General features: G+C 41.1%; 1 protein-coding gene across 2 annotated transcripts in view; it reads left to right on the top strand.

Moving 5' to 3' along the window:
• The first annotated feature begins 524 nt into the window (after positions 1-524).
• klhl29 (kelch like family member 29) overlaps positions 525-15050 on the top strand; it is an 88022-nt gene continuing 73496 nt past the window's right edge. The window contains exons 1-2 of one of the 2 annotated variants that reach the window (XM_079370603.1): positions 525-842; positions 7437-7506. The gene's annotated coding sequence lies outside the window, so the exon portion shown is untranslated. Of the gene's footprint in view, positions 843-7436; positions 7512-15050 lie in introns of both variants that reach the window. The other variant, XM_079370604.1, reaches the window with a different exon arrangement.

Genomic DNA, 15050 nt, shown 5'->3' with positions numbered 1-15050 from the left:
ATCATCAACATTTCCCAGTTGTAATTAGCTACGACTTTGAATGGCTTTTTCATAAATACAGTACCTAGGATATTTCTGAGAAGTACATTAAGACAGCATTATGCACCAATATTCATTACTTATCATAATTTCAAATTTCAATCAAAAATGGTCTACACTCCATAGCTCAATAAAGGAGAGTGAATCAAGCAATGAAAATCCCCGCTTAAGTCGAAAACAAAAAATGGTTTTATTGGCTTTTGTTTAGAAGTGAGCATAAAGGTCTCTGAGATTGTTCAATTCAATTATTTACAATTGAACAATTCATTCAGGTCTGGACATTAACCTCTCAGAATCCTTCATTGGCACCAAAGATGCCAAATGTTTCCTCTCTTTTCACCTTTTACAGTCTATGCTTCCACCCAGCTGAGAACATATCTGCAGGTGCACATGCGCGTAGTGGTGGGTGGGGGCGCTCTAGGATTTGTGAAAACCAATCACAGGGAAAGGGGCGGAGAAAACCACAGCGAAAGGCTATAGGGAGAAAAGTGTCCACATAGTGTGCCAGCCTGTCCAAGCACGCACTCTCACTTCACGTCTGCCGCACGGAGGGAGCGCAGCAAGCCGTGTGTGCCAAGTGCTGCTCTCTCCACCTGGTGACGTGCAGCCCCGGTGCACAGACAGGACATCTACCCGCACAGCAGAACAAACAGTCGCTACCATTGCACGCTGTTGATCCTTTTTTTTTCTTGTGAAATGTAACAGTTGTATTTTGTGGATAAAAGGCATCCTTCATTCATGAGCAGCAGCGCAGTTAAACAAGGACAAACGCCGGGGAACAGGAGCGGCGAGCGGCCGGGGAGGTAAGCGCTCGGTCGGCGTAGGTGGTAGGAGCCGCCTCGCTGATTTAATGCCCGCTTGTTCTTTTTTTTTTCTCTCTCTTGCTTTGCCTCAGAAAGGATAGTTTTATTAGGCTACACGAGATCCTGTCCTAATTTGAATTAAGAGGAAGATCATGAGCATGACTGCCACCCCTTTGCCTCGGACCCAACCGTGGATCGTGCAGCGTTCAGGTTGAGCACAATGCCTCCAGTAAAGAGAGAGCAACAAACTTGACGTTTCAGAGCCTATAACGGGAACCGATTAAAAAAAAATAATAATAATAAAGTAGGCTAGTGTAGGAAAAAAGCTCTGACGTCTAGGATAAATAGGTAATGATTTGAAACATTGCTTAATTTCACTTACAGGCAAATCATATAGGAAAACAGCTTAATACAGGCTCGAGGGTAATAACAATGCTCTAAATGTATTTCGTAAAGCCAACAATAATTACTTATCAACCAGTGTTGATTTTCTATCAGTGCAGTAGCCTATATGATCGTGCTGCAACTCCTCAATAATAACAGTTCACTTTAAACCATGCATCTCTGCGTTTCATTGTGTCCTGACAAGTGTTTATAAAAGAACAAAGCTCTGCAGCCTCACATGTTATCTGGACTCCACATTTAACACAATTTTATGAACAATCCTCATCCCAAGCAACCCACGTGTCCATCCTCAGCACCATCCTCTTTACGAGGTTGCTATACAGTATGTAAGGAGATGATGCTCAGCGGCCCGGCGTGACTTTTTGTCCCGGTTTCTAAATGGATGTACTCTCCGTGTTGTTATTGTTTTAACTGGCGCACCACGTGAGCCAGGACCAGGACAACCTTCCACACCGATGACACTTACAACCTAGCAGGCTTTTGTGAATTAAGGTGGGGGGATTAAGAGCTTTAGTCGTAGTTGTCCCCGCACGATCAGGCAGCTCACACCGCACACAATGAGGTAACACAGTGCGTTGGCCTCAGCGCCAGGGTCGTTTAGCAGGGGTCTTCATCTGCTGCCTCTGACGGAGGACCGTGTCTGTGTATAGAATGAGAAGCCACTGTAGGTGGATAATTACAAACAGCACCAGCAGTGTAATATAGAGGTGTGAAATATGTGTGAGCGACAGGACACCTCCTCATTGTCAGGCTACCTCTGCACACTAATTGGAGTTTCTCCAGTAAGCTGCATGTTTTATTGCAATTAAGTCAATCAAATAATCCTTATATCAAACATTGTTTTGTACAGGGAATCGATTTTTCTTCTTCTGAAGAATCTTTTTTTTTTTTTTTTTTTTAAAGTACCTGAGGTATTTATTAAATCAATAAAGACCACAAGGAAATTGACTCATGTTGTTATGGTCAGTTTATGACTGTAGCTCAATGTTTGTTTTTAAAGACAGTACAGCATATAGTCGTTTCAAACAACAGCAGGATCAAACTTGGGTTATCTTGACCTGCTGAAGACAACTGCTGTGGCCCACAGGCCGCTAATTGCTAAGATTTGGCACGGGTGCAACCTACTGTACATTTAGTTCAGTCATTCATAAAGATGCAGTCTGTCAGCGACTGCATGTGAGGATGTTCTGGCTTTGTTTATTGGGGGATAAAAGGTATCGGGCAAACTAGATGAGGGAGTGTTTGATCCGTCGTGAGGTAGTTGGCCGTGCGGCACAGCAGGGGGGTTCTAACTCATGAATTAATGAACGTTTTGATGACATTTAGTGATGCTTACATTTGCATAATTACAGACATGGTTTATTTGACTGACCGGTGGATGCATTGCCTTCTTTTTGACCCGCACTAAACTCTCAACGTGATCCCAGGAAGCCAAAATGTTTTGGAATGAAAGATCGATGTCTTGCTCAGCCCTAGTGTCAATCATGTTCTTTTCATTTATTTGATTTCCTTATAAGAAAATAACTTTTTGCACATTTGCATGCATATACTTTGAACGACATAATTTTCTGTCATTGTAATGAATCAAGCAGTGTGTACATTATTCTCTTGAATTTAAGAATATCTATTAGTGTTAGCTACTGTTTATTAAGCTCATACTCTTTTGACAATTTAATCCATCATTCTCTGCACTGCTATTACTATATACACACAGTATTTGTTAAGTGTAAGTGAGCCCATGTCCTTGTGTTATAACGGTCCCTATATTTTCTGTTTAGAGCATCAGCTGTGCTTTTCAGGAAGCAGAGCCAATCCACGCTGCCCGACAAAAAAGCTGAGACTTATTTGGCCCTGAGCAAGTGAGCTGACACCCACAGCAAGGGCCATGTGCTGCAAAAAAAACGACCGAAAAAAAAAAACAGATGGGAACCCTATAAAAAGTTCACCCATAGCTTGAACCCAATGTGATTCAATGTAGTGTTAATAAAAAAAAATACTTTCCTCCTAAATGAAGCCCATTTAGTGTCTCTACGGAGACTATTTAGGCAATTACCATCGTCTTGAAATCCAAACAAATGGCTTAAATTCACTTAGCATGTGCAGGGGACACGAGATGAGGATTTGATTTGGACCAAGGGTCCCTGCAGTCTGTGAGGCCGCTGTGTAGTGAGTGGCTCCATGGGGGGCAGGTTAAGCCTGTTAGCTCCATGTGAAGCCACGGCTCGGTTGCTCCATGAATGAGGGAGAGATGGGAAGGAGGGGGACATGGGGAACATCTTTCTGTCTCATTGCTCATACATCATTGATACAACCTAAGCTCAGTTTGTTTGTTTTTTTCAGTGTTTATGCAGACTTCCCCTGTGTGAATATTTGTGCTCATTGGTAGTCTGAAAGTCACAGCTCCCCTGACATCTCTTTTAGGAACCTTTTGTCTTTTTAATTAGGTGGACTTTACTGTCTTATCTCTACCTTGGAATAAACGCCGTCATCTATCATGAAAGTTCACTGATGAAATATTCATCATCTATACTTGGTATACCTGTGCTGTTATCAGAGAGTGCACTGACCCTAATTAGAAGATGTATAATTTATGTTGAGCAATCGGCTCATTCTACAACTGCAAATAGAGCTCTTAATCATTCAGCCTCGGTAAGAATGGATACGTAGGAGTTCAGTTAATAGAGGAAAACATCCCAACAATGTCTGATGTCCAGTTTGTGTCAGTGTGAGTTTGGAGGTGACTTTTGAGTTAAAAGGAAACATAAACCACATGAAGTGTGATCATATATTTCTACCTGATTCTCTTACCCCGCATGTATTCAAGCACCAAATACAATATTTGACCTTGTCCCAACCAGTGTTAATTAAACTGTGTTGGCTGATTTGTTTTTTGAATACCTGCAGCACAATGACCAGGATGTTTTAAATAATCCCATCACGCCAGTTCAAAGAAAGAAGAAATGAAAGCAGGCAGTTTTAACTTGATTAAATGTGCTCTTAGTGTCTGCCGTTGGGTCCAGATGTTTCCACTGATAAACAGTGATGATGAAAAATGGTAGGTTATCACGTTCACTTAAAATTGGGGTCCAGTGGGTTGATTGGAATGACACTACTGGTGTCGGTGGCATGTACAGTTACTTTTGCTCAATTCCAGCACTGGTGATTCAACCTCACTATAGCATCCTCCCAGTTCAGAGGCATGGACTTTGAAGACAGGAAATTGCTGCTCATGCTAAAAACCTAAAAACCTGAAGAGTAAACTCCTCGCTCTGTTGTATTTTTTTCATGTTTGGCTTTTTGTCTTTTCTTTTCTTCCCAGACACAGACGTTTTTCTGCGATAAAGCCAAACGTAATGTTAATAACACGGCAGCTGCAGGTGGAGTTTCAAAGATAACCCCGGTCATTGCTCTGTCCCTGTGGGTCTCAGTGTTATTTTCATGTGAAATTACCAGTGTAGACATTTCTATGTCTGTATTAGTAAGATAGACCTCTCCAGTCTGTCTCTACATGAAACTATTCAATGAGAAGCCTGTTCGTGGCTGGACAACATTCACTGTTTTTTTTGACACTATGGTTGACAGAAAACTCACAAACTTGTCATCTGAAGATTAGACCCTTACTTTGGTTTTATATTTTTCTTTTTACATTTTGACCCAACACTGTCACCCTGACATCGATAACTGATTTACAATCGTCTCCAGCAGCCATGTTTAATCACTAATGACAGATCTCTATCTCTCAGGCTTTAATTGGTCTCTGCTGATTGCTGAACACTCGAGTTAAGAAATGCTATTCAACTTGATGTAGCAGGCTACCAAGTGTCTTTCAAACTTAGATAGCCTCTTCAATCAGTTGATTACCACAAAGATGGCTGGGCCCCATAATGACATGTTTACAATTTGTTTCTGTTTACGCTGCTAGCATGACAGGAGTTTTTGCTGCCAATGTCACACTGGTTCACTTTCCACTTTTGCTAATTTTGAGGCAAATATTTTTTGGTTTGTTCAATCTTTCCTTTATCTGAAACTAATCATGAAGTATTTATCCCTGACTCGTAGGTTACTTTAGCACTTTCAAGGTGTTGCATTGAGGTGGGTGGTAAATGCTCCTGTTTGTTAACCGCTAATTAAAAACAGACGGAGAAGAAAAAGCAGAAACAACACAAAGCACAAAGAATTCTGGTCATATTCAAAAACAAAATGAGACTGAAATAAATGAAGCTCCGGTCAAATCGCCCACCACTAGTTTTGTGCCGTCAGCCCTTTTTCAACATATGGTGCATGTTAATTATCATTATGGAAGAGCTCTGAGTTTGTCAGAGAACGATGAGACAAAATACACATAGAGAGAAGCCAATGAGGTAGTTGATGGTTTTTACGTTATTTGGAGTTAATGAAAGACATCTTCAATTTCATGGTTAACTAAATGTTTTTTCCTTCGGGGTTCAAAACTCTGTGCTAGTGAGAAAAAAAAGAAGCGGTTTTAGTTTGCACACCAGACTTCCAAACACTTTAGCTCAGTACGTTGTCCTGTAATGCAGCATTTAAAAAAAACAAACAAAAAAACAACACAAAGCTTTGTTCTTCTAATGTAGATACTGCATCTTTAATGGTTTATTCTAATTGCCATTTTGTTTATGATGAAGCGGAGTATCATGCCATTTGTGGTATTTTTCAACCTAAACTCTAAATATCTGTAAAGATCTGCTGATTTGAAATTTCATCTGGCACTGTTACATAAACTGTCATATGTCAGGACTGTTTTATTCTTCAACTCCCTCTCTGTGTAACAGCAGATGCTTTTTAGCTCCGTAAACTGACAGCGGTAAATCCATAATATATCGGCAAGCTACCTCTCTTTTTATCATCCTCTGGAGGAAGAGTTTGGCAAGGTATCTGTTTCCATTCCTGCACAATAATCACAGTATCTGTCTAAATAGGACTACAGAAAAATCACGTCATCCATAACACTGTTCAACATTGCTTCTCCTGTCTGCTAATTAGCTCACACATATTTCTGAGCTCTTCAGCCCATACCATTCCTAAATAAAACAGTGTTTTATTTAGGAATGAAGATGCTTCTTTAATCTAAGAAAAAAACACAAAAATACAACAACACTATTTTGTATAGCGCAACTGCTGGAAAGATGATTAGAGTAGAAATATAAGCTTAGACATCACAAAAGGATGAAAGCCTTTTTAACCCTTTAGATGGACCCTTGAGTCCTTCGAAGTCATGGACCGTGGAACGCTTTCATAATTATTAAGGTTAGAGAGAATCCCATGTGTAATGTTATTTGAGAGGAAAAGTTCACATGGATCATCAGCTCTTAAAGTAGTATCGGCGCGTATGGAAAGGACGTCTAGCAGACATTAAACTGATTCATGATGGGTTTTAGACTCAAGAATTTAGCGCCACATTGATATTTCTTCCGTGATAAAGTGAAGTCATCACGCGGTGTAAGAAAGGAAGTTGGCCAGGACTTCTTTTTGTTAGTTTGCCTTGTAGCTTACTGGAAAAGGGGGTGTACACTGGTTTCCAAAAAGAAGCAGAGACTCTGTCACACACACACACACGCACGTACACACAAAACAGAGACGTGGTGGCTTCAAAAGTCTGCCACCGCAGATAAGGTACATGATGTATTTCATTTTATACTACAGTGAAGGCCTCTGATGTTCTACCTTTAATGCATAACTTTACTTTCCTGTCACTTGAAAAAAGCAAACAAACCGCTGAGCCTTTAATAAATGTCGTATTTTGTATTTCCACTGGGGAGTACAGCTTTCCTATGACTTGCCACATGTCTTCAGTTTGACCTTCCAACAGCCAACGCGTTCTGTGTACCTCTCATGTTCTCTCCGCACATGTGGGGAAGTGTTGAGTCTCTGGAGTCATGTAGACCTGTTTTGCAGCCCAAACATTACTCAAACAAAGCTCCTAATGCAGATGTTTCTACATTTAAATCCCCCTCAAAACACACACACACACACACACACACACACACACACACACACACACACACACACACACACACACACACACACTTGTGAGTTGAAACATGGCACATTTTCTTTTTCATGAACAGATGGCTTGCAGAGGATATTAGGGCCAGATTTATGAACATTTTCATTGAATTTTCTGCTTTACAGCTTCACCATGTTCACCAACTGTTAATGTTTCTGCAGGTGCAGGACAGCCACACTCCAAAGATCAAATTCATCTGTGATGAGCATCCTCATCCTCCTGAGACCAAAGGTACGGTAAGCTGTTAAGAACCCATCATGCTTTGTCCCTATAAACATTTAATGATGCCACAGACAAACCACGAGGTGTGATACAAAGACAGTGTTTCAGTGTTTGCCCATGGAGACTGTCTGGGACAATTGCCTTTTAGTACCGGTACCTGTTCTACAACTATTGTTGTATTAAAAAAAAAAAAAAACTCTAGTAAAAGCTTATTCACTGTACTCGTCCACTCTCCATGTACAGTACTTGATCCTTTGACACACTGTGTGGATATGTGCTCTGTGTTGTCGGTCTGCTTTAGTGGGGGGTTGGTGGTCTAAATAATTTCATCCACTGTATCATTCATTCTGCTTGACTTCCTGCAGTGTCAACAAAATGAGCTCTGTCTGGCTTTGTTTCTCCTCCTGCAAAGATCTCACAGCTCTGTCAGTGAGTCAGACCCGGTTGGTCTCTGAACAATCACAGGGTTAGACCTGATCTCAGGTCCCGGAGAGATAGGATTACTGCTGGACCTCAGGAATGTACAGACCCCTTTGGTGGTCTGCTCACTGCTGATGAGACGGAATTAAATTAATGGGGTTACCCACTGCGATGACTGATTAAAATGACACAATGCCTTTTGATCCCTGTGCGAGGTGACAGGGCGTCACAGGGTGGGGGCTTGGGTTGGGTGTGGCAGTGTGTGTCCTCGGTCAGTGCATCTCTGATAAACGGGACTCATTTATGTTTTATTCATTGCTGGGGTTTCTGCCTCACTAAGGCGGGGCTTCAGGTATAAAATCATCGTGAGGTGTGTTTGCTGGGCGAGGTGGTTCTCGTGGTAGTCCATCCTGTGTTCAGCTCTCACGGTCTGCTCAATACACTTCTCATGAATATAACGTGGAACATGCCAGCTTTTCTTTTTAAAAACCTACCTGTGGAAGTAATGGTCATCACTCCCCTTTATTTAGCCCAGCAGGGTGCTGTTTACAGTTATCCCCCAGACAGTAAGCTGGAGCTGTCTGCAGGAATCACTCTCAAGGCCTCCTCAGGTAATGATGTGTGACAAGCCTCTGTGAGGAGGAAACACTTCTCCTGGTAGCACGCAGAGCCTCTCAGTAAAAAAAAAAAAAAAAAAAAAAAGTACAATTAGCTGGCAGCTGACCTGATATGGAGGAATGGTTGATGCTTAGCGTCAGGGTTCTTCACACACAAGATACCATTTTTTATTGCTTTTATAGAGTATGTTGTATAAGTCTAATTTTGACTGGTACCATGATAAGAATGCTTAGGATTAATCTCTCAAACAGTTGGTGCAATGTGAAAAGATAGTTTCCTTATCAATGTTTGAACTAACAGTGGGGAGCGTTTGAGCAAATCTGACCTGTGATTTAATAAATGGATTGACCCAAGATGACCATGATGAGACCAAGGATACATATTTAAACATGTTCCAATAAATTCAGCTTTAAAATAAAACAGCTTTACAAAAAAAAAAAAACGGCCCAACATGTTTTTATTGTTAGATTTTCTGTTGTTTGGACGTTCTATTTTGGACTAACTTCTCAAATATATCTGTAACTAAATCCTTTCTTCAAATTATCCTCTGTATTGTCTTTCTCCCAATGGCCCATTGTCAAAGAACAAGTCTTCCTGAAGCATCTCAAACATGCTTTAATTTCAACTTTTTTTTATTTTTTTGCACATGCAGCCATAAGCAGTCTGTTTGATTTTAAATGTTTCCGAGTACTTCTATTCCTTCAAATCAACCTGTCACATGTAGCAATTGTTGTAGTTAAGCTAGTGCTTTTATAACAAAGAACAAGTATATTATTATTATTATTATTACAATAATGCACTTTTCTATGAAGGAAATTAATTTATAATTAAGGCTTTTTTTCCCCCACATTTGCGTTGCCTAATGGACACTCCTGTTGTGAGGGGATAAAGGCCGTGAATGATGGTGATCTTGGTAGAGATTTATGGCTTGTCGTACGTCATCTCCTTCTGCTACGGTGTTAACACAGCCAGACGCAGCAGCAGTAGCTTTATGTCACTGAATGCTCCTTTAAGAACCCTGACTTTTGTCCTGATAGATTCCTGCCTCCATCTTTAAGTGAAGCCTTCACCTGCTGACAAAAGGAAAAAAAATCCTTGAGGTCTTATATGTGCACACAGCGCAGTGAAGTATTTAGCTGTAGAGACAGAAAATGATGAGTTCTGAGTAAATGTTCGTCGTAAGCAGAAAAGTGGTGAGGCTAATGACATGACCTTTGACCTGGCCTCCTTGAGGTTCATGTCTGATATTGTCTTTACTGCTGAGTGATGAAGTGTGCAGGAAGAAAGGAGAGGAGAAAGCGTGGGAGCAAGGTCACTGTCTTTCACGAGCACCCCCAGGCGTACACACACACGCACACATGCACACGCACACACACACACACATGCACACACACACACACACACACAAACACACATGCACACGCACACGCACACGCACACGCACACACACACACACACACACACACATTAACAGTGAGCTAAAGTGCTAATTCTGGAAGATTAACATGGATTCATATTGCTGATATGCCATGCATTGTTCACTGTCCTAATTAATACTTTTAATGAATAAAAAGTAATCTTCATCATGAGCTGACAGTGATGTTTGTATTACCAGTTGGAATGACCAAATTAAGCTTTCATAGGCTACACCAAAAATACATTCAGTTACATTTGTAAGCTTTCAAACAAAAGACGACAGGATATTTTCCATAAATTCATCACACAATAAAAAAAGTTGATTCAAACTTGTAGTTCAGGCCAGCCATCATTAAGATGAACAGTTAATAAAAACAACCGACACATTTAACAGGACGATCTGTGTGCTGAAAAGATTTTTAGAAAAGTCTTATTTAATTCCAACTTGAGATGTGCATTTAGACAGAGACAATAACCGTGACGTAACGTCTGAGCTGAAAAGTCTTCAACGTCACCATCAATTCATCTCTTCATCCATGTCAGCAGCGGTTCGTCTGAGCCCTCTGTCAACAAACCGTCTGCACTAAAGACGTCCTGACGATACCGCAGCGAGTCGTCATGTCAGCTGTCTCTTTAAGAATCTCTCCCTTTGTGCTGCGCGGCCCTCCTCCATGCGAGTGACGCCATATTGATTTTTAAAGTTTGCCTTTGCGTTGGCGAGGAGAGATGATGAAAGCTAAGTGTGTGTATGTGTGCGTTTTGTGTGTGTGTGATGAGTTCACACTCACAATCATTATCACAGCAAACACGTTTTATCGTTTCACTTAGCAGCAGTCAACGAAAACCGAGGGTGTTGTAAGAAGGCAGCAGCTGAAGCATTGTATTGTTTTAACCTCTTATTGGTGCTCCGACCTCTTTCCTGTTTGACAAACTTGACTCCATATTGAAACCTTTCCATCAGTCTCGAGCTGCTCTGCAGACATTTAGTCCTGAGTTCATGATTTGCCTTCTGGCTCGCGGTGTAACAACATCAGCCTCTCTGACACAGGAAGCAGCAGTCTATCTGCTGACAGATTTCCAATGATATTTTCCAAAGGAAGACATTTCTAATCTGCTATTAAAAACTCCCTTTTTAACCTTTAATTACATTTCCAATCTGTGAGGGACCAAATATCTTCTGCTGAAATTCAGATCCCAACAGGAGGCTCTGATCAAAGAGCTCAGATGTACCTTCATATCATCTGCGGTCAGTGGGTCTGCGAAAATGAATTCCCAGTATCATCGGCCAAATGTTTATTTGGACGTCTTCCTCATGTTGACATTAGCCTCAATGGCCATCTGTGCAGTGTAACTCAATATGGCACATGTCTCTTTCTGTATGTATGGCGAGAACATGATGTTTTAAAGATGTTTTAAAGTGTTCCACACTGCTGCCGAAAGGAGTAACGTTGTGTTCGTGCGCCTCAAGCACACAGCGACCATAAGCTGAGAGGCTGCTGTCCAGTCTTACAGCAGAAGTCCTTCAGAGAAGAGAGAGCATTAAGTCGAAGAACAAGATGCTGTTTTACATTTAGCCGAGCTCCTGGCCGCAAAGATCTGTTCTTCGTCTTCTGACAGATCTGAATGATCCAGTCAGGAGGACGGTTTCGTCAGTGATCTCACCTCTTGATTTGCATTTTTTATTTTTTTAATTTCAGGGACACACACATGTAGTGCAGATGCAAAGCTATAGGATGCTCACAGAGGTTAACCCACACTTGTAAAATGTGCATTCCAGCTTCACATGTGTTTTCCCTCAACTCTACCCCGAAAAGATTTTTTTTTTTTTTCTTTAAATCTTCACATAGTTGAGGAAAAACAAATCAGTTTTCAGTGTTAACGCCTGCTGCTTACTGAAATAATCACGATTCGCATCATCACCAGCTGATCTCACAACTTAACAGCCTTCCCCCTCGGAGTTTGAAACGAAAAATAAGAAAGCTGCTGCTTGTGAAATAGATTTTGAGATTGAAGGAGAAATCCCTGTTAAGCAAACATTTCACACTACGGCGTAGAGAATGTGAGCCAGGCTTGTTGTCTGAAGTGTACTCCAGGTTTCCGAAGAGCAGATGTAGTCGGCTTTAGAGAGCAGCTGCAGAAGTCTTCCTCCACACATGAGAAATTAAGACAGTCGATCCAAACACTGAAGCAGGCTCCGAGCCTTTAGAGTCAGGTCTCCCTGCTCTGCTTTTTGTCAAACTTACAACTACACACTGAGATCGGATTAATGCCGAAATGTTAAACATAGAACCATCAAGACGCATGCCTGGAGCAAAGCATGCTGGGATAGAGCGACAGATCGACGCACTGCTGCTCTTTGACAGCTTCTGCTGCTGACTTAAGGATGCTGTCTTCTGTATGACTGACAATCTGACTTGGATGTAAAGTTTGTGGCCATGTTGTATGAAATCGTTACGTTTCGCCCAACTTTCCTCAATTATTCTGAACTTCTTCCCCGCTGGCAAACACGAACAACTTCTGGAGCTAAAAGTTGCACGTCCGTATCATCTCTGGAGAGTTAAATTTCTCCGTTCCGACGTTGTGCGCACTCGTCCGTCAACGCCAACGGGCTGCGTTTTCAAAACACAGCACAGCTGGAGACTGGAGTACCGGAACAAAAGACTTTAATTGCTAATGATAGATAACACTCGCAATTGTGCGACATAATACTATGTATGTGGTATAAAAACTTGTGTAATCCCATCAACACAGATGATTGTTCCTAACTGTGAAAACTGTGAGTGTTTTATTCTGAAAATAAACAGGATAAATTATTTGTTTTTTTTGTTTTTTTTTTCTCGATGTGCGATGTGCTCCGGCATCCGGCGAAAAAAAAGAAAAAAAAAAGAAGAAGCTCTGCGTATCTGCTGCAGAGGTCTATAGCCGGAGGCGGGACACAGCTGAGACGCAGCGCAGCAGAAGTCAGCGGAAGCAAACGCATTGAATAAATTAAAAACGTATTAGTTCCATTGCTGAAGTGGACTGAACACACAGCTGGTGGAATTTGGGGGTTCTTCAGGAGAGATTCAGATTCTCAGAGTACCTCTTGTTTGGTCTCATCCAGACCTGGTACGAAGGAACTTCTGACTCACAAAGAAACATATCTCATTCTCTGCTTGCTCAATGTCTGCAATTAAAAAAACAAACAAACAAAAAAAAAAAATCCTAGATGTGTTCCCTTTCACTGATTTGCCTGATTGTTCTCCACATGTCTCACTGCACTCGTCATGCTACAGTTTAGACTTCTTATCTGCTTACATACACTGAACTGTGATGACACTTCGAGCATGTCGGAGCATGATTGGCAAACTGTTAAATCATTTATAAACATTTATTATGATTAAAAAGGTTCCCGTATAGCCTTTGACTTTAAGTTTTGTCTGCCAAATAGGCTTAACCAAAGGCTTCTCCGGTGGCTTCTCAATTTCTCATTAGATCACCATCTGTAGCTTCCACACTCCCAATGCCAACAACACCTAATAAACATGTATGAAGACATGTGAACACTGTGTGAGGCTGAATCTGAGAGTCACATCTCCCCTAAATCCTGGTAAAAACCTTTTGGAAGATGAGCTTGTTGAGAGGCCACAAACAGCCGTATCTGGTGGTGAACAGGGCGACAGGGCTTCATTAGAATGATCTTTCAGTTGCTTTTCAAACAGCTTTATTTATTTTGAGCCTGGATTCATCTTTATCGTGTCGACTTATGTACCTGCAGCCAACTGCCAGTTATCACATCTGACATCTTCACCATCACCAACTGACTCCCATTTGTCTGGAGGTAGAACCCATTACTGACTACAGTATGGGAATGAATGAGGTACATTTTTCTTCTTCTTCAAAAAAAAAAACTCCAATGGAACAACAATTTTGAATCTATTTTGTGCTAATTCAGACAATTCTGTCACTGGCTCGATTTAAATTCAAGACCATGATGATTCTGAAAATAATGAATCAGAAGAGGCAGTCTTATACATACATCCAGAAATCACAGCGTTTCACTTTTTCCAAATGTTATTTAACAGCATTGTTCCAAACTGCTTTTAGATATTTTTTCCTCTCAAAAACCACCGCACACATAAGGCTCTTTTCTTTTTCTTTTTTTTCACAAAAGTTCAAACTAACTTTTGTTTTGTTTCACTTTGTCATGAAGGGGTATTGTGTGTAACAAAAGCTGGAAAAAGTCAAGCACTGTGAATACTTTCCGGATGCACTGTACACAGAGCTGTGGAGAAACAGTAAATAAATAAATAAAAGGGTGTTTATGTAAAAGTAGAATAAATGTAACTGCTGGCAGGACTTCCTGTGTAAACACTCCTTAACTTTATTGCAATAAGAAAAAACCTCACAGTCAGAGGCGGGACACAAACATGTTTTCAGTCAGGACGTCAAACTGAAGCACGGTCGTCAGGAATGAAAAACGATCTCGAGTAGATCCAGTCATTGAGGAGCATTTTTTTCATTTCAAAGTTTCTTGTGCTAGAGGAGCTGAGTGAAACTACTATCTCATGATTGAACAACAGGACGGTTGTTTGCCTGGAAGTTTTCTTCATGTGATGCAATATGACGCTTTTTGCAAAACTTTATGCTCGTCTGGAATGTTTTACGTGTGTGTCAGGCAGCTTTACTTCCTCCTTTTGAGAAGAATGAACGGGGGGCGAGGGGGGGCGGCCTTTCAGCTTCCCTCATTACTCAAGTCCCCACCATAATCTCATTTTGTACCTGCGACCACTCCAACAACCTCTCACTGGCAGTGCTCACTAAGTATAAGGGGTGGAGACGGGTGATATTACATTTCTGCCTGATTAGCCTGAAGGTTGAATCAAAAGCAATGACATTTATTGCTCTTTAGAGGATTACAGTAGGTAGATCGCTTTATAGATCTCAAATAAAAATCAGCAAGGACACATAAATGTTGAGTCAGGACGTTTTGCTGTTTGAACTTATTATATTGAGTCCAGCTCAGGATGTTTGTCACATTCATTAGCACCATCACATTTCTTTAATTCTGACAGGAAAAGTCCATGTTGTTGGTTTTTGCTTCCTGCAGTTGTGTTGCT

Source organism: Symphodus melops (genome assembly GCF_947650265.1).
Source record: "Symphodus melops genome assembly, chromosome: 1".
NCBI lineage: Eukaryota > Metazoa > Chordata > Actinopteri > Labriformes > Labridae > Symphodus > Symphodus melops.
The sequence above is the reverse complement of the archived record's forward strand: the minus strand, read 5'-3'. Positions and strand labels throughout refer to the sequence as shown.